The sequence below is a fragment of the Rutidosis leptorrhynchoides genome, chromosome 5 (assembly GCF_046630445.1).
Source record: "Rutidosis leptorrhynchoides isolate AG116_Rl617_1_P2 chromosome 5, CSIRO_AGI_Rlap_v1, whole genome shotgun sequence".
Lineage (NCBI taxonomy): Eukaryota > Viridiplantae > Streptophyta > Magnoliopsida > Asterales > Asteraceae > Rutidosis > Rutidosis leptorrhynchoides.
Genome location: NC_092337.1, coordinates 149169732 through 149186788, shown reverse-complemented (window position 1 = coordinate 149186788; position 17057 = coordinate 149169732).

The window sequence follows — 17057 nt, the reverse complement described above, 5'->3', positions numbered from 1 at the left end:
GTAAACCTACTGGAAGTGACAAGAAATGATCTAGCTTCAAAGGATCTTGGATGACTTGAAAGTTCTTGAAGCAGAATCATGACACGAAAATAAGTTCAAGTATGATTATCACTCGAATTAAGATAGTTATAGTTATAGGAATTGAATCAAAGTGTGTATATGAGTATTAACTTGATTTATAATGATATATTACTGTAAACAACAAGGATTTCTAGAGGTTGGATGATCACTTTACAAGATTGGAAGTGAGCTAGTAAACTTGAAAGTATTTTTGATTTTATTAAACTAGAACTTGTAGAATTTATGAAGAACACTTAGAACTTGAAGATAGAACTTGAGAAAGATCACTTAGATGAAGAAAATTGAAGAATGAAAGTGTTTTTAGGTGTTTTTGGCCGTTGGTATATGGATTAGATATAAAGGATGTATAATTTTGTTTACATGTAAATAAGTCATGAATGATTACTAATATCTTTGTAATTTTATGAGATATTTCATGCTAGTTGTCAAATAATGGTTCCCACATGTGTTAGGTAACTCACATAGGCTGCTAAGAGCTAATCATTGGAGTGTATATACCAATAGTACATACATCTAAAAGCTGTGTATTGTACGAGTACGAATACGGTTGCATACGAGTAGAATTGTTGATGAAACTGAACGAGGATGTAATTGTAAGCATTTTTGATAAGTAGAAGTATTTTGATAAGTGTTTTGAAGTCTTTCAAAAGTGTATGAATACATATTAAAACACTACATGTATATACATTTTAACTGAGTCGTTAAGTCATCGTTAGTCGTTACATGTAAAGGTTGTTTTGAAACCTTTAGGTTAACGATCTTGTTAAATGTTGTTAACCCATTGTTTATTATATCTAAAGAGATGTTAAATTATTACATTATCATGATATTATGATATATTAATATATCTTTGTATTATATATATACAGTTAAATGTTGTTACAACGATAATCGTTACATATATGCCTCGTTTCGAAATTCTTAAGTTAGTAGTCTTGTTTTACGTATGTAGTTCATTGTTAAAACACTTAATGATATATTTAATTATCATTTTATCATGTTAAACATAGTGTATCAATATCTTAATATGATTCATATGTATTTAGTAAGACGTTGTTATAACGATAATCGTTATATATATCATTTCGAGTTTCTTAATTCAATAAACTCATTTTTATGTATATCACTCATTGTTAATATCATAATCTCATGTTAACCATATATATATATATATATATATATATATATATATATATATATATATATATATATATATATATATATATATATATATATATATATATATATATATATATATATATATATATCCATTTATATATCATCATGTAGTTTTTACAAATTTTTAACGTTCGTGAATCGCCGGTCAACTTGGGTGGTCAATTGTCTATATGAAGCACATTTCAAATAATCAAGTCTTAACAAGTTTGATTGCTTAACATGTTGAAAACATTTAATCATGTAAATATACCAATTTCATTTAATATATATAAACATGGAAAAGTTCGGGTCACTACAGTACCTACCCGTTAAATAAATTTCGTCCCGAAATTTTAAGCTGTTGAAGGTGTTGACGAATCTTCTGGAAATAGGTACGGGTATTTCAGCTTCATTTGATCTTCACGATCCAGGTGAACTCGGGTCCCCTACGAGCATTCCATCGAACCTTGATGATTGGTATCTTATTTTGCTTGAGCTTTTTAACCTCACGATCCATTATCTCGACGGGTTCTTCAATGAATTGTAGTTTTTCATTGATTTTAATTTCGTCTAAAGGAATAGTGAGATCTTCTTTGGTTAAGCACTTCTTTAGATTCGAGACGTGAAAGATATTATGTACATTGGTGAGTTGTTGAGGTAATTCAAGTCGGTAGGCTACTGCTCCGACACGATCTAAAATCTTGAATGGTCCAATGTATCTTGGATTAGTTTCCCCCGTTTACCAAATCGAACAATGCCTTTTCAAGGCAAAACCTTAAGCATGACCATCTCCCCAATTTCAAATTCTATATCTTTCCTTTTAAGGTCCGCGTAGCTCTTTTGTCGACTTTGAGCAGTTTTCAACCGTTGTTGAATTTGGATGATTTTCTCTGTAGTTTTTTGGATTATCTCCGGAACCGTAATATGTCTATCCCCCAATTCATTCCAACAAATTGGAGATCTGCACTTTCTACCATAAAGTGCTTCGAACGGTGCCATTTCGATACTCGAGTGGTAACTGTTGTTGTAGGAAAATTATGCTAATGGTAGATGTCGATCCCAACCGTTTCCAAAATCAACAACACATGCTCGTAGCATGTCTTCAAGAGTCTGTATCGTCCTTTCGCTCTGCCCATCGGTTTATGGATGATAGGCAGTACTCATGTCTAGACTAGTTCCCAATGCTTGTTGTAATGTCTGCCAAAACCTTGAAACAAATCTGCCGTCTCTATCAGAAATAATAGAGATTGGTATTCCATTTCTAGAGACAACTTCCTTCAAGTATAATCTCGCCAACTTCTCCATTTTATCATCTTCTCTCATTTGCAGAAAGTGTGCTGACTTGGTGAGACGATCGACTATTACCCAAATAGTATCATAACCACTTGCAGTCCTTGGAAATTTAGTAATGAAATCCATGGTAATGTTTTCCCATTTCTATTCTGGGATTTCGGGTTGTTGAAGTAGACCTGATGGTTTCTGATGTTCAGCTTTGACCTTAGAACACGTCAAACATTCTCTTACGTATCTAGCAATATTTGCTTTCATACCCGGCCACCAAAAGTGTTTCTTGAGATCTTTGTACATCTTCCCCGCTCCGGGATGTATTGAATATCTGGTTTTATGTGCTTCCTTATGTACCTTTTCTCTCACATCTCCAAACTTTGGTACACAAATTCTTTCAGCCCTATATAGGGTTCCGTCTTCCCGAATATTAAGATGTTTCTCCGATCCTTTGGGTATTTCATTCTTCAACTTTCCTTCTTTTACAACTCCCTGTTGTGCCTCCTTTATTTGAGTAGTATGGTTAGTACGAATAATTATATTCATAGCTTTTACCCGCAGTGGTTCTCTGTCTACTCAAAGCGTCGGCTACCACATTTGCCTTTCCCGGGTGGTAACAAATCTCGAAATCGTAATCATTCAATAACTCAATCCACCTACGCTACCTCATGTTCAGTTGTTTCTGATTAAATATATGTTGGAGACTTTTGTGGTCGGTATATATAATACTTTTGACCCCATATAAGTAGTGCCTCCAAGTCTTTAATGCAAAAACAACAGCGCCCAATTCCAAATCGTGAGTCGTATAATTTTGATCGTGAATCTTCAATTGTCTGGACGCATAAGTAATTACCTTTGTTCGTTGCATTAATACACAACCGAGGCCTTGCTTTGAGGCATCACAATATATCACAAAATCATCATTCCCTTCAGGCAATGGCAATATAGGTGTCGTAGTTAACTTTTTCTTCAACAATTGAAACGCTTTCTCTTGCTCATCCTTCCATTCAAATTTCTTCCCTTTATGCGTTAATGCAGTCAAGGGTTTTGTTATTTTGGAAAAATCTTGGATGAACCTTCTGTAGTAACCAGCCAGTCCTAAAAATTGGCGTATATGCTTCTGAGTTTTCGGGGTTTCCCACTTTTTAACGGTTTCAATCTTTGCCGGATTCACTTGAATACCTTCTTTGTTCACTATGTGACCGAGGAATTGAACTTCTTCCAACCAAAATGCACACTTTGAAAACTTAGCGTACAGTTTTTCTTTCCTCAACAACTCTAGCACTTTTCTCAAATGTTCTTCGTGCTCTTGATCATTCTTTGAGTAAATAAGTATGTCATCGATAAAAACAATGACAAACTTGTCAAGGTATGGTCCACACACTCGGTTCATGAGGTCCATGAACACAGCCGGTGCGTTAGTCAACTTAAATGGCATAACCATAACTTGTAATGACCGTAACGCGTCCTGAAAGTAGTCTTTGGAATATCATCCTCCTTCACCCGCATTTGATGATACCCAGAACGTAAATCAATTTTCGAATAAACTGACGAGCCTTGTAGTTGATCAAATAAGTCGTCGATTCTTGGTAGTGGATAACGATTCTTGATGGTAAGTTTGTTCAACTCTCGGTAGTCGATACACAACCTGAATGTACCATCCTTCTTTTTAACAAATAAAACAGGAGCTCCCCATGGTGATGTACTTGGTCGTATAAAACCACGCTCTAAAAGTTCTTTTAGTTGGCTTTGGAGTTCTTTCATTTCACTGGGTGCGAGTCTGTATGGAGCACGAGCTATTGGTGCATCTCCTAGTATGAGATCTATTTGAAATTCAACAGATCAATGTGGAGGTAGTCCCGGTAATTCTTTCAGAAATACATCAGGAAATTCTTTTGCGATGGGAACATCATTGATGTTCTTTTCTTCGGGTTTGACTTCTTCGATGTGTGCTAGAACGGCATAGAAACCTTTTCTTATTAGTTTTGCGCCTTCAAATTACTAATAAGATTTAGCTTCACGTTGCTCTTTTCTCCGTACACCATTATAGGTTTTCCTTTTTCTCGTACAATGCGAATTGCATTTTTGTAACATACGATTTCCGCTCTCTCCTTTTTCAACCAGTCCATGCCAATTATCACATCAAAACTCCCTAACTCTACTGATATCAAATCGATCTTAAACGTTTTGCTAACCAGTTTAATTTCTCGATTCCGACATATTTTATCTGCCAAAATTAATTTACCGTTTGCTAATTCGAGTAAAAATTTATTATTCATAGGCGTCAATGGACCACTTAATTTAGCACAAAAATCTCTACTCATATAACTTCTATCCGCACCCGAATCAAATAAAACATAAGCAGGTTTTTCATCGATAAGAAACGTACCCGTAACAAGCTCCGGGTCTTCCTGCACTTCTTCCGCATTAATGTTAAAAACTCTCCCACGGCTTTGCCCGTTATTATTTCCCTGGTTTGGACACGCAGTTTTGTAGTGGCCCTTCTTCCCGCATCCAAAACAAATAATGTGGGCATTACTTGTTCCTTTACCCGATGGTCCATAAATTTCACACTTCGTTGTATCATGACCCTTTCTATTACATTTAGTACATGTTGCTGGACAAAAAGTAGTTGGATGGTACCCTTCACACCTCAGACACGGAATTTTCTGATTTTGATTACCAGTGTTGTTATTGAGATTGTTGGTGGGATTTTTGTTGTTGCGGTTGGTATTATTATTGGGATGATTGTTGTAGTTGTTATTGTTGGAATGGTTTTTGTTGCGTTTGTTGTTGTGAAAAATGGTGTGATTGTGGTTGTGATTGTGGTGTTGATTGTTGAAATTGTTGTCACAGGGTTCTTCCCACTTTCTCTTGACTTATTTCATTTTGGCCTCCTCGGCCGCCTGCTCTTTAATCCTTCCCTTGATCTGGTTTATAAGTTTGTGAGCCATTCGGCTTGCCTTTTCCATTGAAGTGGGCGCGCTTTAACTCATATCCTCCTGAATTCTCTCTGGTAACCCCTTTACAAACGCATCGATCTGCTCTTCTTCATCTTCGAACACTCTTGGGCACAATAAACACAACTCGGTGAATCGTCGTTCGTATGTGGTGATATCTAATCCCTTCGTTCGTAATTCTCTAAGCTCTGTCTTGAGCTTATTGTCTTCGTTTCTGGGACGGTACTGCTCGTTCATCAATTGTTTGAATGCTGACCACGGTAGTGCGTAAGCAGCATCTTGTCCCACTTGTTCGAGATAGGTATTCCACCATGTTAACGCAGTACCTGTGAAGGTATGCGTGGCGTACTTTACCTTATCTTCCTCAGCACATTTGGTTATAGAAAAAACAGATTCGACCTTTTCGGTCCATCGTTTCAGTCCGACTGGTCCTTCAGTTCCATCGAATTCCAGAGGTTTACAGGTCGTGAAAGCCTTGTAGGAGCATCCTACACAGTTCCCTGTGGAGTTAACTCCACTGCTAGACCCTGAGTTATTGTTGTTTTGAATTGCAGCCTATACTGCGGCTATATTTGCTGCAACGAAAGCATAGAAGTCTTCCTCACTCATGTTCAAGTTCTGACGAGTAGTCGGTGCCATTTCCTTCAAAAATAGCCAAAAGAATTAGGTTAATTATATAGAATATTAAGAGTAGTCAATAGTATTCCGTAGCATAATATGAACTCATTTATAAAAGTTTTTTCTTCATATTAGCGTTTTATAAGTTTTAATTCGGGTAATACCTACCCGTTAAGTTTATACTTAGTAGCTAACATACAATTCAACTACTACAATTCTATATGAAAAACTGATTATAATAATATTTCACAATCAAACTTTTATACAATATTTTGCAAACTTACAATACCGCTATTTTACATATAGCATGAAATATAGCACATAAAAACTCTGATACAAAACAGTTGCGAAGACAATTCTAGTTAATACGTAAGTCGTTCAACTAAGGCAATAAAGACACGTAATTCATACGTCCAGAAACAAGTCATGCATTCTGGTTTTACTAAGACTACTTCCCATCTTTGGTCTTGTGGAACATAACCATTGTGACCGTTGACAAGACAGCATGTTGTAATGTTGTCAAAAGGACGAGGGTTTCGTAATGTCCAACAGCCTCGTAATAATCTAAAAACCTTGTTTCTCACCCCAACTACTGAATCCGTCACTTGTGGGAAGGTTTTATTTAAAAGTTGCAATCCGATGTTCTTTTTCTCACTTTGGTAAGAAGCGAACATCACTAACCCATAAGCATAACATGCTTCTTTATGTTGCATGTTAGAAGCTCTTTCTAATTCACGAAATTCTATGTTGGGATATGTTGAGTCAAAATAGGTTCTTAACCCGTAGCGTAAAATTGCATTTGGGTTCCCCGCATTTAACGCTTTAAAGAAAACACGGCGTAACTTACAGTCTCCCCAATGTGATATACCCCACCTATCAAAGGAAAGCCTTTTATAAACTAAGGCATTTCTGGAAAGTCTTTCAAATGTTTGACAAGTTAATTTCGCCATAACTAATTGTGCTGATGAATTCTGACCGACTCTAGACAAGATTTCATCAATCATATCCTCTGGTAGGTCTTCTAAAATATTCAGTTGTCTACCCTTAACGTCCATTTTGTGTTTTTATACTGTAAAAATAGACGAGGGTTAGATTCATAAAAGATAATTAACAAACAATACAAGCAATTTTTACATAGAACATAAAAGTACAAGCACACTACAATACATATAATACACAACATGATTACAACCCTCTAATCTGAATCACTGGTTTCTTCTTCTTCGGACTTAGTTCGTTTTCCTAATTTTCTAGGAATATATGGTGTTCCTCTAATACGAGCAGTCGTTTTCCACAATGGTTTAAAAAAACCTGGTGGTTTAGAGGTTCCCGGGTCATTGTTACATTTTAGGAAATACGGATGTTGCCGATACATATAAAGTTCATCGGGGTTGGAATCGGATTTATCTATTTTTATACCTTTTCCCTTATTATTTTCTTTCGCTTTATTAAATTGGGTGGAGATAATTTCTATAACATCATCGGAATCCTCATCGGGATCCGATTCATCAGAAAATTGGTAATCTTTCCAATATTTTGCTTCCTCTGCGGAAACACCATTGACCATTATTAACTTTGGTCCGTTGGTTGAGGATTTTCTTTTATTTAATCGATTTACTATAGGTATCAATATTTCTTCCTCCGGAACCTCTTCTTCCTCCGGTTCCTCCTCTTCCGGTTCCTCTTCTTCCGGTTCCTCTTCTTCCAGTTCCTCTTCGGGAATTTGTGAATCTTCCCAAAATATATTCGACTCTTCATTATTATTAGGTGAATCGATGGGATTTGTACTAGTGGTAGACATCTATCACACAATATCAAACACATTATGAGGTTAATATATCACATAATATTTACATGTTAATAATATATAGTTTCCAACAAAAGTATTAAGCAATCGTTTTTAAAGAAAATACGGTCGAAGTCCAGACTCACTAATGTATCCCAACAAACTCGATAAGACACACTAATGCAAATTTCTAGTTCTCTAAGACCAACGCTCGTATACCAACTGAAATGTCCCGTTCATATTGATTATAAACGTTCCATATTAATTGATTTCGTTGCGAGGTTTTGACATCTATATGAGACTTTTTTCAAAGACTGCATTCAATTTTAGAACAAACCATAACCTTTAAAATATTACGACAATTATCGAATAATGATAATCTAAAATATAGCGTTTTTCACACAACCATTACATAATGGTTTACAATAATATTACACATCAACATAAGTCTTCGAATGCAGTTTTTAAACAATATTATACAAGCATGGACTCCAAATCTTGTCCTTAATTTAGTATGCAACAGCGGAAGCTCTTAATAATCACCTGAGAATAAACATGCTTAAAACATCAACAAAATTGTTGGTGAGTTATAGGTTTAATCTACATATTATCAAATCATAATAATAGACCACAAGATTTCATTTTTATAACACATCTCATATCAGGCATTTCGCAAACTGCATAGAGATAAAAATCATTCATATGTTGAACACCTGGTAACCGACCTTAACAAGATGCATATAGAATATCCCCATCATTCCGGGACTCTCATCGGATATGATAAATCGAAGTACTAAAGCATTTGTAACTCGAATGAGGCTTGTTGGGACAAACAGATCTATCTTTAGGATTCGAGTCAATTAGGGGCCATTTCCCTAATTCTTAGGCTACCAAGCTAAAAAGGGGCATATTCGGTTCGATAATCCAACATAGAAAATAGTTTCGATTACTTGTGTCTATTTTGTAAAACATTTATAAACTGCATGTATTCTCATCCCAAAAATAATAGATTTTAAAAGTGGGACTATAACTCACTTTCACAGATTTTTTACTTCGTCAGGAAGTAAGACTTGGCCACTGGTCGATTCACGAACCTATAACAAACATGTACATATATATATCAAAGAATGTTCAAAATATATTTACAACATTTTAAATACGTTTTAATGTTTTAAGTTTATTAAGTCAGCTGTCCTCGTTAGTAACCTACAACTAGTTGTCCATAGTTAGATGTACAGAAATAAATCGATATATATTATCTTGGATCAATCCATGACCCAGTGTATACACGTCTTAGGCTAGATCACAACTCAAAGTATATATATTTTTGGAGTCAACCTCAATCCTGTATAGCTAACTCCAACATTACTGCAAATAGAGTGTCTATGATTGTTCCAAATAATATATATACATGGGTCAATATGATATGTCAAAACATTTGCATACGTGTCTATGGTATCCCAAGATTACATAATATATTAGAATACATGTAATACAATATAAGTTAGCTAGGATATGATTAATATAGATTTCTTACCAATTTACACGTAGCTACAACAAGAAAAATTATCCAATCTTGTTTTACCCATAACTTCTTCGTTTTAAATTCGTTTTGAGTGTTTCAAGTTGATATAGTTTCATATTGTACTTAAGTTTATGAATATAAATAGAAAAAGTATAAGTTTATAGTCGGAAATACAGGTTACAAGTCATTTTTGTAAAGGTAGTCATTTCAGTCGAAAGAACGACGTCTAGATGACCATTTTGGAAAACATACTTCTACTTTGAGTTTAACCATGATTTTTGGATATAGTTACATGTTCATAAGAAAAATCATTTTCCCAAAAGAACAATTTTTAAATCAAAGTTTATCATAGTTTTTAATTAACTAACCCAAAACAGCCCGCGGTGTTACTACGACGGCGTATATCCGGTTTTACGGTGTTTATCGTGTTTCCCGGTTTTAAATCATTAAGTTAGCATATCATATAGATATAGAATATGTGTTTAGTTGATTTTAAATTTCAAGTTAGAAGGATTAACTTTTGTTTGCGAACAAGTTTAGAATTAACTAAACTATGTTCTAGTGATTTCAAGTTTAAACCTTCGAATAAGGTAGTTTTATATATATGAATCGAATGATGTTATGAACATCATTACTACCTCAAGTTTATTAGGTAAACCTACTAGAAGTGACAATAAATGATCTAGCTTCAAAGGTTCTTGGATGGCTTGAAAGTTCTTGAAGCAGAATCATGACACGAAAACAAGTTCAAGTAAGATTATCACTCGAATTAAGATAGTTATAGTTATAGGAATTGAATGAGTTTGGATGATCACTTTACAATGATATCTTACTGTAAACAACAAGGATTTCTTGAGGTTGGATGATCACTTTACAAGATTGGAAGTGAGCTAGTAAACTTTGGAGTATTTTTGATTTTATTAAACTAGAACTTGTAGAATTTATGAAGAACACTTATAACTTGAAGATAGAACTTGAGAGAGATCACTTAGATGAATAAAATTGAAGAATGAAAGTTTTTGTTGGTGTTTTTGGTCGTTGGTATATGGATTAGATATAAAGGATGTGTAATTTTGTTTACATGTAAATAAGTCATGAATGATTACTAATATTTTTGTAATTTTATGAGATATTTCATGCTAGTTGCCAAATAATGGTTCCCACATGTGTTAGGTGACTCACATGGGCTGCTAAGAGCTGATAATTGGAGTGTATATACCAATAGTACATACATCTAAAAGTTGTGTATTGTACGAGTACGAATACGGTTGCATACGAGTAGAATTGTTGATGAAACTGAACGAGGATGTAATTGTAAACATTTTTGTTAAGTAGAAGTGTTTTGAAGTCTTCCAAAAGTGTATGAATAAATATTAAAACACTACATGTATATACATTTTAACTGAGTCGTTAAGTCAACGTTAGTCGTTACATGTAAATGTTGTTTTGAAACCTTTAGGTTAACGATCTTGTTAAATGTTGTTAACCCATTGTTTATTATATCTAAAGAGATGTTAAATTATTACATTATCATGATATTATGATATATTAATATATCTTAGTATGATATATATACAGTTAAATGTTGTTACAACGATAATCGTTACATATATGCCTCGTTTCGAAATTCTTAAGTTAGTAGTCTTGTTTTACATATGTAGTTCATTGTTAACACACTTAATGATATACTTAATTATCATTTTATCATGTTAAACATAGTGTATCAATATCATAATATGATTCATATGTATTTAGTAAGACGTTGTTATAACGATAATCGTTATATATATCATTTTGAGTTTCTTAATTCAATAAACTCATTTTTATGTATATCCCTCATTGTTAATATCAAAATCTCATGTTAACCATATATATATCCATATACATATCATCATGTAGTTTTTACAAATTTTTAACGTTCGTGAATCGCCGGCCAACTTGGGTGGTCAATTGTCTATATGAAGCACATTTTAAATAATCAAGTCTTAACAAGTTTGATTGCTTAACATGTTGAAAATATTTAATCATGTAAATATACCAATTTCATTTAATATATATAAACATGGAAAAGTTCAGGTCACTACATTAAGCTGTTCTAAAGTCGTTGCAGGTGGAATTGAAATTGGTACAGCAGACGCATGGGTTGGTTCTGTAGTCTTCTTTGATTTTCCCCTTTGATGGAATTATAAAAAAAGTTAATAAACATAAATAAGTTAGCATGTGTATATATTTTGCTCATACCGAACATTATGGAATACATATAATAATTAGTAAAGGTCAATTATGTAACCTTAAAAGGTATTATATGATGTATGTAGTAATTAGTTACTCAATTGTATGATACAACAACCATCATGCTATTTCTATTTCAAATATTACGAGACATATAAGCGTTACCTTTTTAGGGTCGTTAGCATCTGCACTATCATCAGAATTGCTCAGAAATAGAACTTGTGGCTCTTCTTGTCTGATCTTTTTTCCATTATAATCTTTTGTGGGTTTGTCGTTGTTCCAAATTCTCACTGATATGCGTTTTTTGACTTCGGGTTCTTGTACAGCAGCTGCTTGGTTTGTTTATGTTTGTTTTCTTTTTTGTCCATGTGTTCTTTTTGCCATTGTCTTTTGCCTACCCATTTTCTGCAAACAGAAAATTAATTTAGTTAATTAATCATGAAAAAGTAAGTAAAAAAGTTAATCAAATCTTGACAGAAAGTGAAAAGATATTATGTATTAGTATGTCACAACAAACCCAAATTATAAACAACATACGCATACACATACACATGAAAATTGACATACCATTGTAACTAATGACAATCTTAATGTACATAAATTTTCAGTAACTATAAAAAGAGTAAAGTTGATGTTAAAATAATGCATGCAATGTTTTATGAATCAAACCAACCGATTCTACATTACATTAACATCACAACTGACCACTATTCCACTAATTACTAGTAGATGTTTTATTTTATACATAATCGACTCACAAATCAGCCCTAATTAAGTCAGAATTATCCATTTAACGGGTTGTTAGTGCATATTAATTGTAATATATTGACTGATTATGATTATACATAATCAAGTTAACCCTCATAATTAAAACATGAATGTGATCACAGCCCGGTTGTTAAATCTTCAAAACCGAGAAAAGGAAGTAGAAAATATGGTTTGGAAAGTTAACATACTTGTCGATTTCTTGAACGTTTTGAGATGTCGATGAATGAGGATGGTAGGTCGGATTTGATAGAGATAGTGTTGACTAAAATTTAGGATAAAAAACAACCCCAATTCTATAATGCCCGTTCAATAAACTTGGAAGACGGAAGTATAATTTTTTAAAATTTTAGAATATTAGATTTTTTTACATATATTTTAACATATATTTTTTTTTATTCTATTTATCTTCTATTTTATAATAATTGTATGTGATGACGCTGGGAACCCAAACTAAAAACAAAAACAATTTTAGTGTGGTAAAATTACCATCAATGCGACTACGATGGTTATTGACTACACATCTAATGCTAATTTTAGGCAATTATGATAGTTATTTAACGGAGATCATTTTAAAATGAAAAAACAATGTATTTTGTAAAAGTTACAGAGTCGACTATTAATTTTATAACAAACACATTTTCCAATAGAAAACGTATTCAACCAAAAGTACAATAAAGAAATCCGAAGTGGCTCGAACCCTATACACTTAACATGTAGAAAAGTTCAAATACAGAAATTACAATACTTCAAGGCCATGAATGGATAATGATAACAAACTATCGAAGGCAACACCACAGCCAACAATACATAAGTAATAACAGATAAACTGAATAAAACAAAATATAGTTCATAGTATCTTACATTATTCATAAGCAACACCATAAAACATAGTTTATAATATCTTAAACAATCCATAAGCAACACCATAAAACATAGTAAAACCTAGCATAATAATAGTCACAACACAAACACTAATCAAAAACTGCTTATTTAGACAGAAAAAATTGGTACCATTGGAATAATAATCATGTTCGTTTGATAACAAAAGTGCAAACAGCCTTAGAAGTTCCCTGAACCACGCCTTCAGCATGTTATTTATGAGAGGATTGAGTAGCGGTACCATAAGTTCTCTAATCAGCAGCAAGCATATGCGTTGGTGGATCAAATGAATATCCTTTTTTTAATCAAAAAGTAAACAGCTTTACTAAGCAATTGTAACTCGCCCGTAATGGAAGGGTCACGGGTATCTCTAGAAGCTACAATGGGAGGTGCATGTGGTTCAGTTTGTTTCTCACAGCTGCTTGGTGCTGACTTCTTTTTAGGGCCAACGCTTTTCTGCCATTAAAGAAAGTTAATGACTACAAATAAATAAGTAGAACACGTAAATATAAAAGAATAAGTTTAGGTCAATTAGATAACCATATTATCATATTTGTGAACAATACTTTTGTCGGAACTTCAACTATTGTAGGTTCATCATGAGTAGCCGGCTCCTTATCACCATATAACACAGCTTCAGATTCAGACTAAGAACATATTTGCCATCTGAATCAGACGTGTCAATCTCTTTCTAGTTTTCCTTCTTTTTTTCCACCATGTATTGTAGTGACCCGTCCTAGTCCACCTGGACGAAGTCTTCATCAGATGGTCCCATTACGAGGTTCTGACCTCTATATTCCATGAACGACTCCATGTAATATGAGCAAATGCACAGCGGAAGATTTCTTTCATACCTGAGAATAAACATGCTTTAAAGTGTCAACCAAAAGGTTGGTGATTTCATAGGTTTATCATAACAATCATTTCAATATATTAATAGATCACAAGATTTCCGTTTATAAATATATGTACACTCGCAAGTGTATAAAACCGTTCTGCTTATGTTGAGGCCTCAGTAACCAACCTTAACAATAATATAATAAGTCATCTTTGCAAAGATGGATATATACACTCGCAAGTGTATAAATAATCCTTGAAGTACTAAACATCCGCCCACTAGTTCTTATGTCTAGTGCAGCCTACAAGATGGGGGTGTTAAACCCGATAGATCTATCTTTAGGATTCGCGCTTATATGCTCTTATAACATATAACTAAATTACCTAGCACATCAATCTGCAGAATATCATTTTTAATCACTTGTCTCTATTTCGTAAAGCATTTATAAAATATTGCATGTATTCTCAGCCCAAAAATATATATTGCAAAAGCAATTAAAAAGGGAGCAAATGAAACTCACCATATTGTATTTTGTAGTAAAAATACATATGACGACATTGAACAAGTATATGGTTGGCCTTGGATTCACGAACCTATGTCAGTTATATATATTAAAACATATAATAGTAATCAAACAAGTTTATATATATTAATATTAATATTATACTAATACAATCTTTAAAATACTACCACTCATAAAAATTTCCAGTTTTTGATTGACTTTTAATTGGTCTAATTTATTTGTCAAAATATTGAGATATTGTCAACGGAACAACAACTTTAATTGTTGGTTTCTGTTAACTCGATTCGACTTGTAACCAACTTGATTGTTAACTTATGGAACAATGATCTATAAATCCTAACATCTTTTTAATTATTCAGTATCTAATAAATATTAAAATTAAAATTAACACTTAAAACTCATATGTATAATGAACAGTGATGAATTCAAAGCTTGATCTAAAAATTAAATTATGATATTTTGGTGTTCTTAAGTAAATTGATCAGCTTCAAACTCTTTATATATATATATATATATATATATATATATATATATATATATATATATATATATATATATATATATATATATATATATATGCTAAGTATTAGATTTTTAAGACAACTTTGACTCACAATTTAGCGATCAAAAGAAAGAATTAAGACCTGGAAATTTGCCAGAAAAACTCATGATATGATTGTGAAGCAAAGTACAGTTTTACTTTTCACTGAATCGGCCTGAATAGTCCCGTGTACCAACGTAGTTCGTCTTTTCAATTAGCGACGAACTCGATTTGAATCGTGATGAATTTGAGTCTAAAATTTAGTTCTAATGATTGACGAGAGTTCGGTTTCGGTTACTAATCACAAATCTAAAACCCGTTTGAGTTTATAACTAATAATTGATAAACGTCCAAATCGGTTAGCTTTGTAATTAAGATGTATAACGAATGATGAGTGTCTTGTGTCAAATGGCAAACAGAAGCATGATTAGTTGAGCAAAAGTTGTGTTCTAGTTTGTTCATGATTTAGTAAAGAATATTAAACAGGTGGGGTATTTATGCATGATATGTGTTAAAATTACAATGCACAACAAAAACAGTAATATCATAAAGAATCAAACTCAGTTGTCATCTTGTGTTTTAAATTCTGGTTTATGTAGTGATGATGTAGATAGATGTAGTCACGGGGGAAAAAAAAAATGAAAGGGATATATCTAATATATGTGCATGAATCAATATTTTATAGTTAATATAATAATAATAATAATAATAATAATAATAATAATAATAATAATAATAATAATAATAATAATAATAATAATAATAATAATAATAATAATAATAATAATAATAATAATAATAAAACAAGAAGTTAAGTAGCAGCTATTTGACTAATTAATTTCTTTGGGGTTGGTGGCGTGAAATAGCAAGAAGGACAAAGCTTTAGGCTATTTTTATTATAGTAGATGACTAAAGCTCCAAAACAAATAATTGGTAAAACTATAATTTATTAAAGTATTAATATTGATTATGAAATTCAATCTTACGAGAGGCTTAACTTGATAATTAGTCCATTCAGTGGCGGATCTTAAAACATTTTGTCGTGGGGCGAAACCATTGTCATATAAATGTATACTACATCCGTCCCAATTAGATAGTCCTGTTTTTCCATTTTGGGATGTTCCAAATTAATAGTCCACTTCCATAAATAGAAAGAAAAGAGGATATTTGATTGGTGGATCTGGAGAGAGAAAATATTTCATTGGTGGATAAATGAAGTTAGTGGAATTTTCTAAAACTGTGTGCCCTTTTGTCTGTGAGCTATTAAATTGGGACGAAGGGAGTAGTATTTTTGTGTTATTAAAACAGAATCATTTATTATACTAAAAAAAATATATTTTATTTTATATATAACTATATAGCATGCACACAGTTATAAGAAAATCTTAAATTTATTACTCCATAATAATGACAACATAAAAATAGTTTAACTAATTGATTAGGCCTCGTCATAATCCATTTTTAAGTATCTAGGTATAGCCCCTATTTGTGTTTTACCGAATAAATTAAAAATATCAAAAATCAAACCTAGGGCTGTAAATGAGTCAAACTACTCGTTAGCTACTCGAGCTTGGTTCGTTAAAAACTAGATTTGAGCCGAGCCTAAACGAGTTATATATATATATATATATATATATATATATATATATATATATATATATATATATATATATATATATATATATATATTACTTACGGCGTATTACTTTTTTTTTTAAATTAAAAGAAGAAGATGCACGGATGATATTTATTTACGCATGCAAGTTCATATAACTATGCCCACTCATTTCCAATGAACGTCCACTCAATTCCCCTTCCCAAGATATCTTTTAGAGAAGTTTAAAATTTTTAGAGAATTCAAGTT